Below are 14479 nucleotides of genomic sequence, written 5' to 3' on the forward strand. Positions count from 1 at the left end.
TTCTCAGGAAAAAGAAAAGACAAGAAAAAAAAAATGTATAAAATACTAATTGGTATAATAAAAATTACAACCCACCACAAAAATAGATGGCAGTTCTGACGTCACAAGGCCCTAATTAATTACAATTAATGTAAAAAGTGAAAACGCATGATGTGTTGTCCACGGATGAAGCCGAGCCGATGACAACAAATGGTGGAATCCTAATATGTGTGTTTCGCTTCATCTGAATAATCCCTTTTCAAAATACATATTGTGCTCTTTATATTGGAACGAATCCCCGAGACAGATTAAACGTACGAGTAAAAGAATGGCAAGATAAAACAGCTGCAACTCTTCAGAAAACAAAGACCTCTTTTCAAGCACTGCCCCAAATTACTCGAACCCCTAAACAAAGGAAACGGGACCACCTCCACCCACCTTTGATCCTACGTGTAGGAGGAAACTCACTTTAAAAAAGAAAATATGCACAGCACATGGAATACTCAACTACGCTTAAAACTAGCAGCGAAAAACAGCACGGCCGCAAATTGCAGATGTGCATTTTTACACTTTGCAGAGAACAATGGCGGCTCTGAGACAATAAGCTGACAATTCTGCTTTGGTGATTCCGTGAAAAGAGGAAAGACGGGGGGGGGGAGGAAAAAAAAATAGCATAAAATTAAAATACTGTTTTCTATAGTGCCAGAGCATGTCGCTAAGAGATGATGCTGTGCAACAGCTCAACAACTGGAATCCAAAATACGTAATTTAGCAGAAGCAAGTATGCTGTGGTTAAACAGTATCTACAATTACAAAACTTTGCATCTTATATTTGTCGTCATTATTAGTTTGTATTTACTTGACGTCTTTGCCCAGGGAAACGTACAGGACAAGGCTAATACAAAAACACTTCTGCACTTACATTCTCCCTTACATTGTCTCACACTTGTACGGTACGAGTGTATAAGTATACGGATATTACGTAGAACCTAACCAGCCTTGAGAAAAGGACACAATTCATTGTAAAAATTTGAAGTAAATGGATGACATTGGCCTGTTCCACTCAAATACAGGGATAGTGCTCATAATCCTGTCAATTAACTTTTATTACATCCCTGGTTCATATCATTTCTTCACCTACATGCATTTCAGTGTAACAGATCCAAATCACTTCCAGAAGAAAAACCTATAATTTAATCCAGTCGCATAAATCGTTCCATTTGTTTAGTCACAAAGGACTCCAGTGTGGACCAGGAAACTCTTGAGACTACGGTCCTTCTCGAGCTGGCAGACTGGACAATGATCAATCACTTCTCTCGGCGCAAAATGAGGGGAACCAAAGTTTTCCTACAGTCTCAACAATGCCTCCAAAATAAGAGTTCAGTTTATAGGGCTGGAGGAAACTCTGCTTCAGAACACCATCAAAGCCTTTGATAAATGCAATTAGAGAGGATGGAAAGAAACAATAAAATGTATCAAATACATAGTGCAATAAACATGACTGTAATTGAGTCCATATGCAGAACCCCACAAAAGTGCCCTCATAGGTCTATCCTTTTTATATTGATATTTCCGGGTTCCATACGATACAGCTTTCTTCATAATAACTGGCTGCAAAAATGTACTGTTCTGTCTTGGGCTGCAAGCTAAACAGGAGCATTGACCAAATTCAGATGACCCAAAAAAAAAAAAAAAAAAAAAAAAGGCCAGAATAAGCACATTCAGACAGCATGGGGGTCTAATAAATGTATAAACACGTTGTAAACAGTGCAGTAAATTCACTTCATACATGCAAACATTGCACCTCACTGATTTTTATCAAATTACAGAATTAAATTAAATTGATGCTGTATTATTAAAATAATGCATGATTCTAATTATCTGAGCGGTGTATTGCACAAAAGTTGTGAATGCATACATTTCTCTTGCAGTTTCAATGACATAGGAAACACAACCTCCTTTGAATGCAACAGAACGACAGCACATTCATAACGTCAGCCAACGGACGATATTGGCTTCTTGCAGTGGAATAAAGGGATCACGCTCACAATCCTGTCAATTAACGTTTTGCAATGTCCCTCTTTTCATGTCATTTCTGCATCTAAATGCATTTTACTGTAACAGATCCAAACTGCTACACTGTCACAACTTGAGTTTATTTATAAATAATATATCTATATAAATAAATAAACGTAATTTACACTTCGGATGACAAATTGCATGATACAACAGAGATAAAATGGGAGGGAAAAAATCTACAGAGCAGTTAATCAGTTTAATGGCTAGGGAAACAACATTAAAAGCATTTTATTGTTTTCTGAGTCACACAGTGAACCAATACTACATGTTCTCTACATAAGCAGAAACAATGACAAGAAAACATGATTGTATTTCTGCCCGAAATATCTGTGTACTGTACTGCCAAGGGATCGTTCTAGGCGTTCTGTAAATTCCCTACAACCCTTTTCATTACTCAACTGCTGGTGGAAGAACACTTTATAAAAGCACATTTTATATGTGGATAGTAACTGACAGACAAAGAATGTTTTTAATTACCTTTAATACCCCTATTGAGTGTGATTAGGAAATGTCACAGTGGGATGAATCAGTGCGCATTACATTACAAAACCTCACCATCAATCTTTAGCCAAGTGTTCACAGGCTTGGGATAATGGTGATTCTTACAGCTCACATTTACACCGGTACTTTCGCTTCAAATATAAAGCGCAAAACCAGGTTTGCAATGTTTCTGTATACCGTCGTGGTGTGTGCTCTTAAAACTTATATATTCCTGTCTATTTGAGATTCTCAGAAGCCACAAAATGTCATTTATGGGGATGGAAGTGACATCTATTAATTTCATAAAGCCACACAAAAACTGTGATTATAATTTTGCTACTTAGCTCTTTTTTACCCAAAGTAGCTTCCTCCCTTTTACCCTGATATGGAGCAGAGTAATTTACTGCAGTAATTTAAGGTAAGTATGTTAGCAAGGTGGCACAGCAGGTAGTACTGCTGTCTGGATGCAGGTTAGAATCCAACTCAGTATGTGTGGAGTTTGCGCGTTTTCCCCATGTTTGTGGGGGATTCCACTAGGTACTCTGGTGTTTCTTCCCATAGTCCAAAAGACACCGGGAAAGCTAAATGGCCAATAGTGTGAGTTGATGTGCACGTGGCTTCTCTGAAATGTACCGCTGTTGCGTCCATCAGCCGAGCACCCAGAGATACTGGGATAGGCTCCAGACCACCGCTACCCTAACAAGGACAAGCAGGAGAGCAACAAGTCAGTGAGTAAAATCACAGTAGGTACCCATCAAGGGAACTACATGAGGGGAGGTATTCGACCTGGAAACATTCAGGATACAAACATTTCCTTAAATACAATCTAGCGCTATTTTCTAATTTACCAGATTACACTTATATACTGACTGGAAGAGATACTGAATCAGTAGTGGTATTTTAAAACCAATTTCACAACACAAAAAGTAATACAAAATACATTTCTACAAGAAATGGACATGTACAGAGGTAAAGTGGTATCTGCAAAACTCTGGCCAAGTACAAATTATTGTGGATAATTTTTTTTTTTTTTTTTTTTTTTTACTTTACCTCATATAATAAAACATGTCTGACAGTTAAGCTGAAAATTAACTTTAGAGGAATACACAAAGGCATGTTAAATAATCTTTTTGAGAGATTGGATCAAAATTAATCAGCAGTGGAAGACAGTGTGAAAATACTGTGCTTAACACTGCAGCGCCTGTCTCATTGTCAATTTCTTTGTTGGTCTTTGTTGTGAAATGGATTTTTGTATACTCCGGACTGCACATCACTTTGGGGGGAAGCATCTGCTAGAAGAATAAATGTAAATGTAGCGCAAAAAAGAAGATTTAAAAAATAAAAACTGCTATCAACCCATCCACATGACGACATCTACAGACTGCTCTCTTCCATGACAATAGCTCTTATTCCCGCTTTGGCTTCACATTAAAGCAAAATTGGTTTTACAGTCTAGGCTATACAGTGTAGCTAGAATACACTTGGTTGATTTCCGCTTCAAAATGTATTTACAATGTGTGTCGCCAAACGAGCTTTTGGACTTTCCAGGCGAACGGGTTTTCACAGCGACAGGGTGGGGTTGGGTGGAACCGGCTCTATTTTAGCACAGCGAGGTACTCGACTCCAACCACAGGAGCAAAGCTTTCCCGACACACTTGATACGGGAGTCACAACCAGCTCCGATTAAAAATTCCTGCTAAAATTTAACATGAATTTAGCAAATTCTGCAGGCTAGATAAACAGAAACAACGTTCTCATCCTAAACCCATTAAGCAATATTTACGCTGTGTGTGTCTGTATTAAAATGAAATGCATAGGAGGATGGGACATCAGTTTTAACTTAAGATCATTTCAAGCCACATCAAAGAGGGAAAAAAGGCACAATTTTTTAAGGTCTGGCGATTTTCTGATATTTTCCCAACATCATAATAAGTACCTTTCTCAAGCTATATTCTGTTCCTTGTTTAGCAATCATCTTTACTGTGCGTGTCCTTCAACCCTCTTCCCATGTAAAATGATGGCTGAACAGCCAATGGGAGATAGCAAAATAAACCACACAAAAAGTTTATACTTAAAGGTAGCTATTAATTTGTCCCATAGCTGACTTTTTGAGTTTTTCCTTCGGCAGGTCACCGAAACATGAAACTTCCCTCCATGACAGAGAAGGGGAAGGGGGGGGGGGGGGGAGATATTTCAACACAAATATAAATGTATGGGATCGAGTCCTGGAGTCCTGTTTATATGTTCAAGAACAGCTGAAGAATATAAAGCCATTTTACATGTAAAATGGTCAATGTGGTGAATCACAACTTGTTACATTTCTGCAGACATGACAAGGTCTGATCATATTTTGGAAACATCAGGTCAACTGTCCCCAACTGCAATGTGCATTAATGTGCAAAATATGACCGCAAATTCCCAACCAAAACAGTGAGTTGGGCTGTTTAAAAATACCATCGTAAATTCCCGACCAATACGCAGGCAGTGTTGCACCCCACACACGACCACACTAAATGGATGAATTAGCATGTGCCCTTAACAGGCCCCGCCCATAAACCACTTGCACCGCAAATGGAATACCTCCAATAAGGTAACACCAACACTGCGATGTACAAGTAAACTTATTGCTGCTAAAATGCCTGTACTCTGAGTAAGATCAGAGGAAGGAAAACAGAGTGCCTTAAATACATCAGTCGCGATGCAGTAAAATTGCAATTTCTTCAATAACAGGATATGGTTAGTATTGGCAATTTTCTAAATACGCACAAACAGCCTTTAAAATCACCCACAGCTTCTGTTAGTGAAATGGCTTAAAGGGTCTGGGTTTGCCACCCAGTACTCATGATTGCAATCCAACCGTCCCCCCCACAAGTTTTTGGCCATATTTTTCCCGTAATGACGACCGTTAGCCCACAATTGTTCTTGTAAAGCAAGGCATCTGTATTGTTTAATGAATCGGCTGCTCTCAATAAAAGGAGCAAATTAAAGCTTTTCACATAAAAAAAAAATTCCCATTGCATTAGTATACACTGAGAATGTAAAACTGAAATATAAAGGAAAATATATTTTTAAAATATATGAAAGTGTTCAAGTGCTTTTTTAATACAGTATTACAACTATTCAGAATTTTGTTCCATCTTAACTGTAGACAACTCAGGCTTGACTGGGATGTTGATAAAAGGCACTGCATGAATGAAATCACGTAAAAGCAAGCGAAATAGCTAAATATTTAAAACTCAATAATGCCGAAAACAAAATTAGCTTTGCTATGGAATCATGAAAAAGGGTAAGCACAGGATTTTCTAACCAAATATTCACGCCCCATGTTTCACGATTTCCTTTTTATTCACCACTTATTCTAAGGAGACTTGCAATTACTATTATATTACAGATGTCCACAGCTGGGTAACTTTTATCCTCATCAGTCCAGGGTAAGTACCTTCAACAAGGGCAGTGGGATTCAAACACGTGATGGCCAAACTCAACTGTAATGGATCTGAAAGTTTCAGCTAACGGAGCACTACCGTGCATTAACAATGGCTTTAACACTACATCTTATTATTGTTCTATAGCTCAATTTATATAGTCTTCTACTTGATTGTACCCCTCAGCAATTTCTAGCTGAATTCATGGTAGGTCTGACAGTAGGACATTTGAGAGTGTGACGCGTACGTAGTGTGAAGATACCCGTTAGACCTCTGAGAAGGTGGAGAAGAAAGGCTTGGGAAAAGGACTTGCTTCCACGGACACGTGGTGCGGGGCTCGCGTCCCGTGCCGGCCTTCGGGAGGTCACGTCACGACCACAGCGGCCGCACAGTAGGAACCAAGTCGGACAGTATCTACGGAAGGCGAACGGAACCGAGCAGGTCTGCCCAAACAAAGAGGCGGCCGGCACAATGGAGCTCGCGTGACTTGTAATTGCAACGAACGGAGGCCCTGCCGTTCCGGGAAGAGGCCTAAGCAGCTCAGCGTGACAGGGGAAAGGTCAAGGTACGTGCCAACAAAGTGGCGGCAAAACCCCACCGCTTCTCTTTGCATAGCCAGCCTGCGTCCCGGAGCCGGGGACAATTGGACCTGAATGAAACCACATCCTACGCCGCAGATGGCCCGGCACCTGGCCTGTATGCTCGGCAGGAAGAGAGAGGCACGTGGAAATTTGCTAATGGCAGGGACACATCCTCTATATTTGAGTAAAGTATTTTACCTAACAAAAACACAAAACAAAAGACGCTCATTCAGCATTTGCAAAGGCAGCCACTATGGGTACACTCCGCTGCCAAATTATAATCATTAGTGCCATACAGGGCTTAATTGTCAAAGGGCTATTTGACGCGACCACAAGGGATCCCTTGCTTAGCGCTACGAGACGACCTTGTCCAGAGGGGCACTATCTAAAATAAAGTGAAGCGAAGAGAACTTAAGACAAGAAACACTTGCTAAGGGGATTACTTTACTGGTTTTACAAGAAGCCGAACGAATTATTTAGCCAAATCCTTGTTTATATTTAATCAGAGCTACAGTCAACCACTTTCAGAAGAAATTTCTCACATGGGGGGGGGGTGGGGATTAAGCGGACACACTGGTCTCAAAGAAACATGAATGAACTGACTGTTTTCCTTCCCTTTCCACAGCACCCTGCCTAGTTACAATGGCAATAAAATATTATTTGCAAAAATAATTTGTTCGCGCTTTTATTTATTCATTTAGCTGATGCTTTTCTCCAAAGCAACGTATAACGTCAGGTTTGTACGTTGAGCTACTTACAACTGTTTACCCATTTGCAGAGCTGGGTAATTTTTACCGTTTCAGTTCAGGGTAAATACCTTGATGAAGGGTACCACAGCAGAATTGGGGACTTGGAATTGTGTCCTCTGAATACAAGGCGATGGCTCGAACCACTACATCACGTGTTCCTAAGAGTAAATATCTCTCCTTCCATAGACCAGTCTTTCCTGGGGAAGGGGGGGGGGGGGGGAAAAAAAATTGATGAAAGATGAAGGCAGAATAATTGCTCCAAATATCCCTTGCCTGCTCTAGCATTTGTTCTAAAATTAGCGTAAGTTTGAGGTGATCTGGCTGGGTGGTCCTGGATTAATGAAAAGTACCTGAAAAATTGCACAATTTCAGAATTCCTTTTTACCATGCTGGCTCAGCATGGACCTTAAGAGTTTGAGCGGAACCTTAACGACGCATATAAAAAGTCATTAAATCGCAAAGACATTTAAAAGAAGACAAGGAGAACAATTAATTTAAATAACAGCAATCCATATTTTATTCAGGTGTGTGTGGAAAGTCAAAATTTAAATTGCACTTTTTACAAAAGTTACACTTTTTCGTCATTCTTAAGCTATAATACTCAAAACTTATTGACTGTCCTTACTGACATGTGATCGGTGGTTTCGCCCTATAGTGGGAGCATTACAGTTTGTCCTACGTGAACGGGCAGAGGATGAGATCCTACACACTACTGCCGACGGGCAGCGCACAGGAGCGGTCGAGGAAAACACCGTACTCATTTGAAACCAGCCATGTGCCACGCAAAATAAAAGGCCGTCAGTTTGTTCCAGGCACAGAAAGCCGATACCCGGCTCTTCCTCCGCTTGTTGAGAGAAGAGCCGTTTATAATTTTAACCTAACCGCCTCCGCGCCTCTGCCCTCAGAGTGATTCCATATGTGTGCCGTCCGTAGCGACTTCGCCGCCGTGATTCGGTTAGACGGAGGGGACCGGCCAAAGGCGCGGCTTTTTCATGGCGGCGAGGCAGGCCTGCCGCGCGTCCAGCGCTACGCAAAAACGGCGTGCTACTGTGGATGACCGGCACAACTCAGGCCAACCTAAGGAATTATGCAATTCGGGGAGAAATAAGAAATGACAATACCTTCTCATTCGTTAACAAATTGTATTTAGTTGATGCCTTTATCCAAGGCCACGTGCAAATCTAAGCACACCAGAGTAAGCTGTACCGCGCACATGAGCGCAACAGAACGACGTAGCACACAAATTCTGACACTAATTTAGAGTCACAAGTTCATCTTGAACGCATTTCTTTAAGGAAACCCATACAAAGACATGAAAACGCCACATACACCGAACCAGATCCAAACCCACATTTGAAACCGCAGCCCAGGAGCTGCGAGGCAGACGTGCTACCCGCTGTGCCGCTGTGCAGTTCTCACATTGTGGAGCACAGCTTTTCACAGCGAAGGATGCGCCAGGTGGTGAGATGTAGAGGCTACAGCAGTATGAGACCACAATGTGCATAGGCTATGAAAAACACAATTATTTGCACTAATAAATAAAAACCCTATAAATCACTCTACATACTGCTCGAGCTGCTTTCACAATACGCCGAGTTTGAAGGCTCTCATACGGCAGTCAAGAAAACTGGGAATTCCTTTAAAATGTAGACAGGTTTATCACTTATTTTAACCATTAGCAGTGAGGCATTTACAGATGAAAGTGAAGATTAAAATATACTGTCCTGCTTTTTTTGAACTGTCAGTAAAAGTGACTTAGATGATTGCAACAAATTCAATGTCATTTAAATGTGCAGCACAAGTGGAGAAAGTTTTACACACATGTATGTATGTATATATATATATGTGTGTGTGTAATATATATGAACATGTAAGAATCCATAAAGCAATTAGTTTTATTATTGCAAGCGTGACTTTTTACAAAAGAATAATTTTCATATTAAATCACTAACGGAAATTTGCACTGCAATACATCAAATGACTGGCCAGTAATAACCAATAATACATGAATATATATTTTTTCTCCCCCTGATGTAACCGGTAATGAACAGGAGACTTACAGGGCAATTCAGAATTACATTTTCAGAATGGGCAGATGAAAAGGCAGAGGAGAAAAACTAAAAATACTGGAGTACAGCTGTTTGACATTTATTTCTTACACCATAGCAACAATGTTTGGTTGGATCTAAAACCACAAATAGTAAAATGTACCCCAAATACAGCAAAATCTAAATAGCAAATGCACACTTCAGCACTTTTAAAGGGACATGGAAACTGGCAATGAACGTGGTACCTCACTGAGCTTCAGAACTTTATGAATTGCGCCCCATTGAAGTATGGTGCCCAGGGTTCGAGTCCCAGTGGGCCGCCTCTGGTTCTTTGCATTTCTAGGAAATAATGTATGAAATTAAAGGTTTCTGGTGCCTGTTTAGATGGACAGCAGAAAATGTAAATAAAATGTGGTTCCACTGTCTTGCTTGCCCAGAATGTTGCTGTAAATTGTTGCGCAACATTAATTGCTGAGAGTTGCAGAGTTGGGTGTTTTTTTAAAAAAAAAAAAAAAAAAAATGCTCACAGTATATAGTGAATTTTTGTGTTTGAAACTGGTCTTCGCCAATTAAGGTCCACTTTGGTGGCACTGCGGGGAAGGCCGGGGGGGAACAGGTTTACGAGACCATGTTGGAGGAGGGAGAGAAACGTATCAGCACTTTGCCAAAAATGGTTTACATTTGTCAGTCATGAAGTCGGCTGAGAATTACTTCATGTTTATTAAGCATTATTTATTTTATTAAGCATTAAAGACGAGTTGTGAATTCATTCTGGAATGATTCATCGTACTAAAAGTGCATACCGTGCAAAAGAAAAAAAAAAAAAAACGTGTTTATGAGACTGGATACGGAATGGGTGACACATGCAAGTGTGGGACATGTTTATGAGGGGAAAAAAAATGGGGAGGGTGCTTCTGGGATACAATAATCAGCGATGGAATTGTGTGTTGGGAGATGTGCGCAGTAGCTCTTCACGGCACATGAAACATAAAGAGACCACAGGACAGGGGAATCCCAGCGGGAAACGCACATATCCCTGCAAATCTGCACTTCATCAACGTGCCGCATGACAAAACATGTTCGCAAATCCGTACTTTTTAGGAATGAAACAGCTAATATATCTCGCAACTGATAGCATGAGCAGAAATAAGGGCGAAGACGTGGATGATTTCGCCTAAATGAGTGCTGAGCTCCCGAAGAGGAGAGGCCTCTGGTAAGGATCGCCGCCACAAGGCCGTAACTCTGATCAAACATTTGCTTCTTATTTTTTCCAGCACTTTTTTTTTTCCCCTGCTCCCATGCATTACCAAGCTTACCCGATGATCCTAGATGTCTATATGCACTTCTGTGTTCCTATCTATCAGCAGAAATGCAGCGTTTCCTCAAGGAATGCTCTGAACCCCAAAGACGTTTACGGATCGGAGCGACTTTACACACTTTAACGGCAATAAAGGTAACTGATGGTGCTCTTGTGTGAAACTTGAAATAAGCAACGAAACATGCTACACAAATGGAAAAGGAAAATTATTCAATATTTTACTGGATCCCGGCCTAGCTTCCGAGATGAAACGAGCATTTTCACAACCCCTTTTACGGAGTGATCGGCAAATGGGCCAGCAGGTGGCATAGTGGTTTGGGTCACTGGCTCCTGTTCATGTCTTTTGCAGTTAAGTTAAAGGACCCAGGTTCGAATCCCTCGTCCTGCTGTCATACCCTTCATAAAGGTACGGACCCCGATTGACAAACTACAAACACCGTGCTGTAGAAATGGGTAAATATAAGGAAAAAAATGAACAACTACCATACAATGTCAAAGCACCACTTTTCCCCAAATGCGGATGTTTATAAATCCATTTATGCACAGTATCAAAAACGTGACTGCAATCACATTAATATATGGCATTGATTTTCCTGCCAATGGCTTGAGAACAAAAGTGGAAACCACCAAGTAAATTTAATTACATTAATGTTTTATGCTAACACTACGTTTGATGCTTTAAAACTGAAACTGTTTGTATAACTTTGCTCTGCTAAATCAATTTTGGCCAAAGTAACTGCACAGCTCCAAAAAAACACATCATTAAGTGATACAGTTACAATGATTACACCACACACAACTAGCTTTAACTTTTATCCTCCCAACCGCATCTTCATTTAGTCCTCTGCTCAAAATGCCGTATAAATATCACCCGACTCTAATGAATTACAGCTTGTATATATTTCCCTTCTTTGAAATCCTAACTAGTAATAATCATGCAAGGCTTCCCCCCCCCCTCCTCACCTCTGCTTCTGTATCAGTCTAAAGTCAAAGCACATCCACAAGTCACTTATATTTTCACAGCAATTATTTAAAGAGCCTGCGGACATAAACACCAATGGACAAGGCCTACGATACAAATCCACCCTTCATATTGGGATAAGACACCCATCTTAGCATTCATACACCCAATACATTTGTTATTTTTAGTTTGCGAAAATAAAATGGCCTAGATGACATCAACAACATAGGATAATCAGGACGTAAAGTACAATCTTATCTATGAGTGACATAATTTGAATGCTGCATAAATGAATATACTTCTAATCATCCTCAACTTGAACTTAAACCTTGTATTCTTCTACCAGCCTTCCCTTTAAACTTAAAAGACACATTTATGTGTTTCATTTCATTTTATTGGAAATCATAAAGACGTGACTTATGCATTTTCTCGCTGCCAGCTCTTTGAAATATTCCCAGAGGTTCTGTCCCCCGGTCCCTATAATGGACCACCGGATTTGGAGCATTAGGTACAAAAAACTCCCCAGAACTGGCCCACGGCCGCTGCCACTAAAATGTCTTAAACTATTCCAACACCAATACAGCAGTACATTTTTTCCAAACAAGGCAAATACTTAATAGCAATATTTAGCTGCAGCTTGGGCCAGCAGCCAAAAACACTAGTACTTACCGCGGATCTTTCGTACGTTACTGCTTGTTACCTTTCCTTATGATCTGTATCTCCATCGACATCGGCCGCTGCCGTCATGTCCAAAATGGGTTTGGTTAAAGGTGGCGCAGGGCCTCCAAGCAGGTAAATCTCTCGTCTCACGGCTCCAGAGCTTAAGGGATTCAAGTGCGACCCCCGTTACCTACCACAGAACCCATTCCCCTCATGTTCGCACAAATTTCCAAAAGCTATGCTGTTCGGGTCAATCGATTATTCTAAACTGAGGGCGAGTGCAAACTGTTAAACAAGATGACATGCCGCCACCCCATCAGTTTTTCTGCGCATGCATGTTTACAGATACCAAGAGTAATGTTTCCTCTACATCATACAGCATGTAAATTTTTTATTTAGTAAGAAAGCAGATGCTTTCCTCCAAAGCAACAAAGTTCACAGTATACAAACTTGAATTTCACAATAGGCAAATGGCATGAACAGCTTTAGACACATCATCATCATAAGGTTTGTCCCATCATATTTTTGTAGGCACGACCTCCCAGAACATCCATTCATCCATGTATTATTAGTAACTGCCCAGTGCAGGGTCACGACTGCCCAGAGCCTATCCCAAAAGCATAGGGAGGTTGCAGAATATCCATTGAGAAAATTCTGCTTGGCTCAAAGAAAAATAAAGCTTTAAAAGTGACTCTACAAGCCTCTATACTCGTTGGGATCGGTATAGACGGACCAGTTCTGATAATTGCACATTAAGAGGACGCGCACACACGCACACCGTATACTTGCAAATTCATCTAAAATAACTTGCTGCGTCTTTGCAGTTCAAAGCAAAACATCAGGAGCCAGGAGGCTGTTAGATCGTTTTTAGTTCTCCAGCAGTTGCAAAGCCACTATTTGCTTTTATTAACAGCGAGCGTTTTCTTCTGGCCCGCAATGCGTTGAGCTGGAGCGAGTGAAGGCTCCTTCTGAAAACACTGACAATGTGCCAAAACCTCCAAGTACTGCCAGACTGCTGAAAGACCCTAAATTGCATCCAAGCATGCGCTTTCTGAAAGCCAGCACGTGCAAATGCAGGGCCCTGATTACAACAGGAGGCCAGTGATGGAACGCCGTAAGCAGACGTGCATGAGAGGACACAAACTCAAATACATAATGGAGCAACCGGTCTCTGCAGAATAAAATAAAATAAATGAACTGGAAAGTGTACTATATGGAAAAAATGCAGTAAAATACTTTAAGTATATACTTGTGCAGTTTGAGCAATCTCAGATTTTCACTGACAAGACAGAAATCTCTTCAGAAAAGAAAACGAAAAAAGGGCTCCAAACAATGCACGTTTCTTTATTGGGGCAGTTTTAAAAAAAACTTTTCAATTTATGATTAACTGCATGGATGTTGCACTATTTGTTTAGAGGACAATCATCTCCAAAGTGACTTACTGTGATTTACCCATTTAAACAGCTGGTTACTTCTCACTGAAGCAATTCATTGCTATTACCTTGCTCAAGGGTACTATACCCAGAGTTGGGACTAGAACCTACAACCTCCAAAGGGGGCAGCTCTACCACTATGCCACCTACTGGATCTTTATTGTCATACTGTATTTAAGCATTTATGGTACTTTTTCATGATCACTTCCACAACATGTTGACAAGTGCCTGACATGTGACACTGTTAGACAGAGCGCTGAGGTGGTCAGCAGGGTAAGTCTCCACTCTTACCTGAATCCTGACAGTGAGGTCAGGACCCCCTCCCCCCAATAACTCTGCACCCATGTCCATAAAGGACTGCACATTTTCTGTATATTGCTGACATTTGCCTTCGTCTACTTGTTGCTCTATTAAGTGTCCTTGAGGCAGAGCTGGCAAAACAGCCCTCAAATACCATTTCAGAGACACAACATTTGGCTGGAGAGAATTAAAAATAGCCTGAGCATAGCAAACATGGGGGCGGTTTGTAAATATGGAATTTGTTAAAAAATAGACATATTTGAAAGCAGCAAATATTTTTAGCTGTATCTTATTTTCTTGAAGCAATGAGACTAAATTCAGATTTTCTCCCCAGGCATCGATCTCCTTGAGGATGTTAACTGTTGAGGGTTCCAAAGTCTCAGCTCCGCAACCGATCAAACAGAGAGAGACTGTCAACGTACGTGTCCACTCAGTAGGACCCCGCAGAATTCCACACTTGTAACGT

At 40.8% G+C, this 14479-nt stretch overlaps 1 protein-coding gene across 7 annotated transcripts in view; it reads right to left on the bottom strand.

Annotated features, from left to right (window-relative positions):
- supt3h (SPT3 homolog, SAGA and STAGA complex component) overlaps positions 1 to 14479 on the bottom strand; it is an 86777-nt gene that overhangs the window by 42320 nt on the left and 29978 nt on the right. The window contains exon 1 of one of the 7 annotated variants that reach the window (XM_029258364.1): positions 7362 to 7424. The exons of the other annotated variants lie outside the window; for them this stretch is intronic. The gene's annotated coding sequence lies outside the window, so the exon portion shown is untranslated. Of the gene's footprint in view, positions 1 to 7361; positions 7425 to 14479 lie in introns of those variants that run through there. 7 annotated transcript variants of the gene reach the window in all.

The sequence above is a fragment of the Scleropages formosus genome, chromosome 15, assembly GCF_900964775.1.
Source record: "Scleropages formosus chromosome 15, fSclFor1.1, whole genome shotgun sequence".
NCBI classification, from domain to species: Eukaryota; Metazoa; Chordata; class Actinopteri; order Osteoglossiformes; family Osteoglossidae; genus Scleropages; species Scleropages formosus.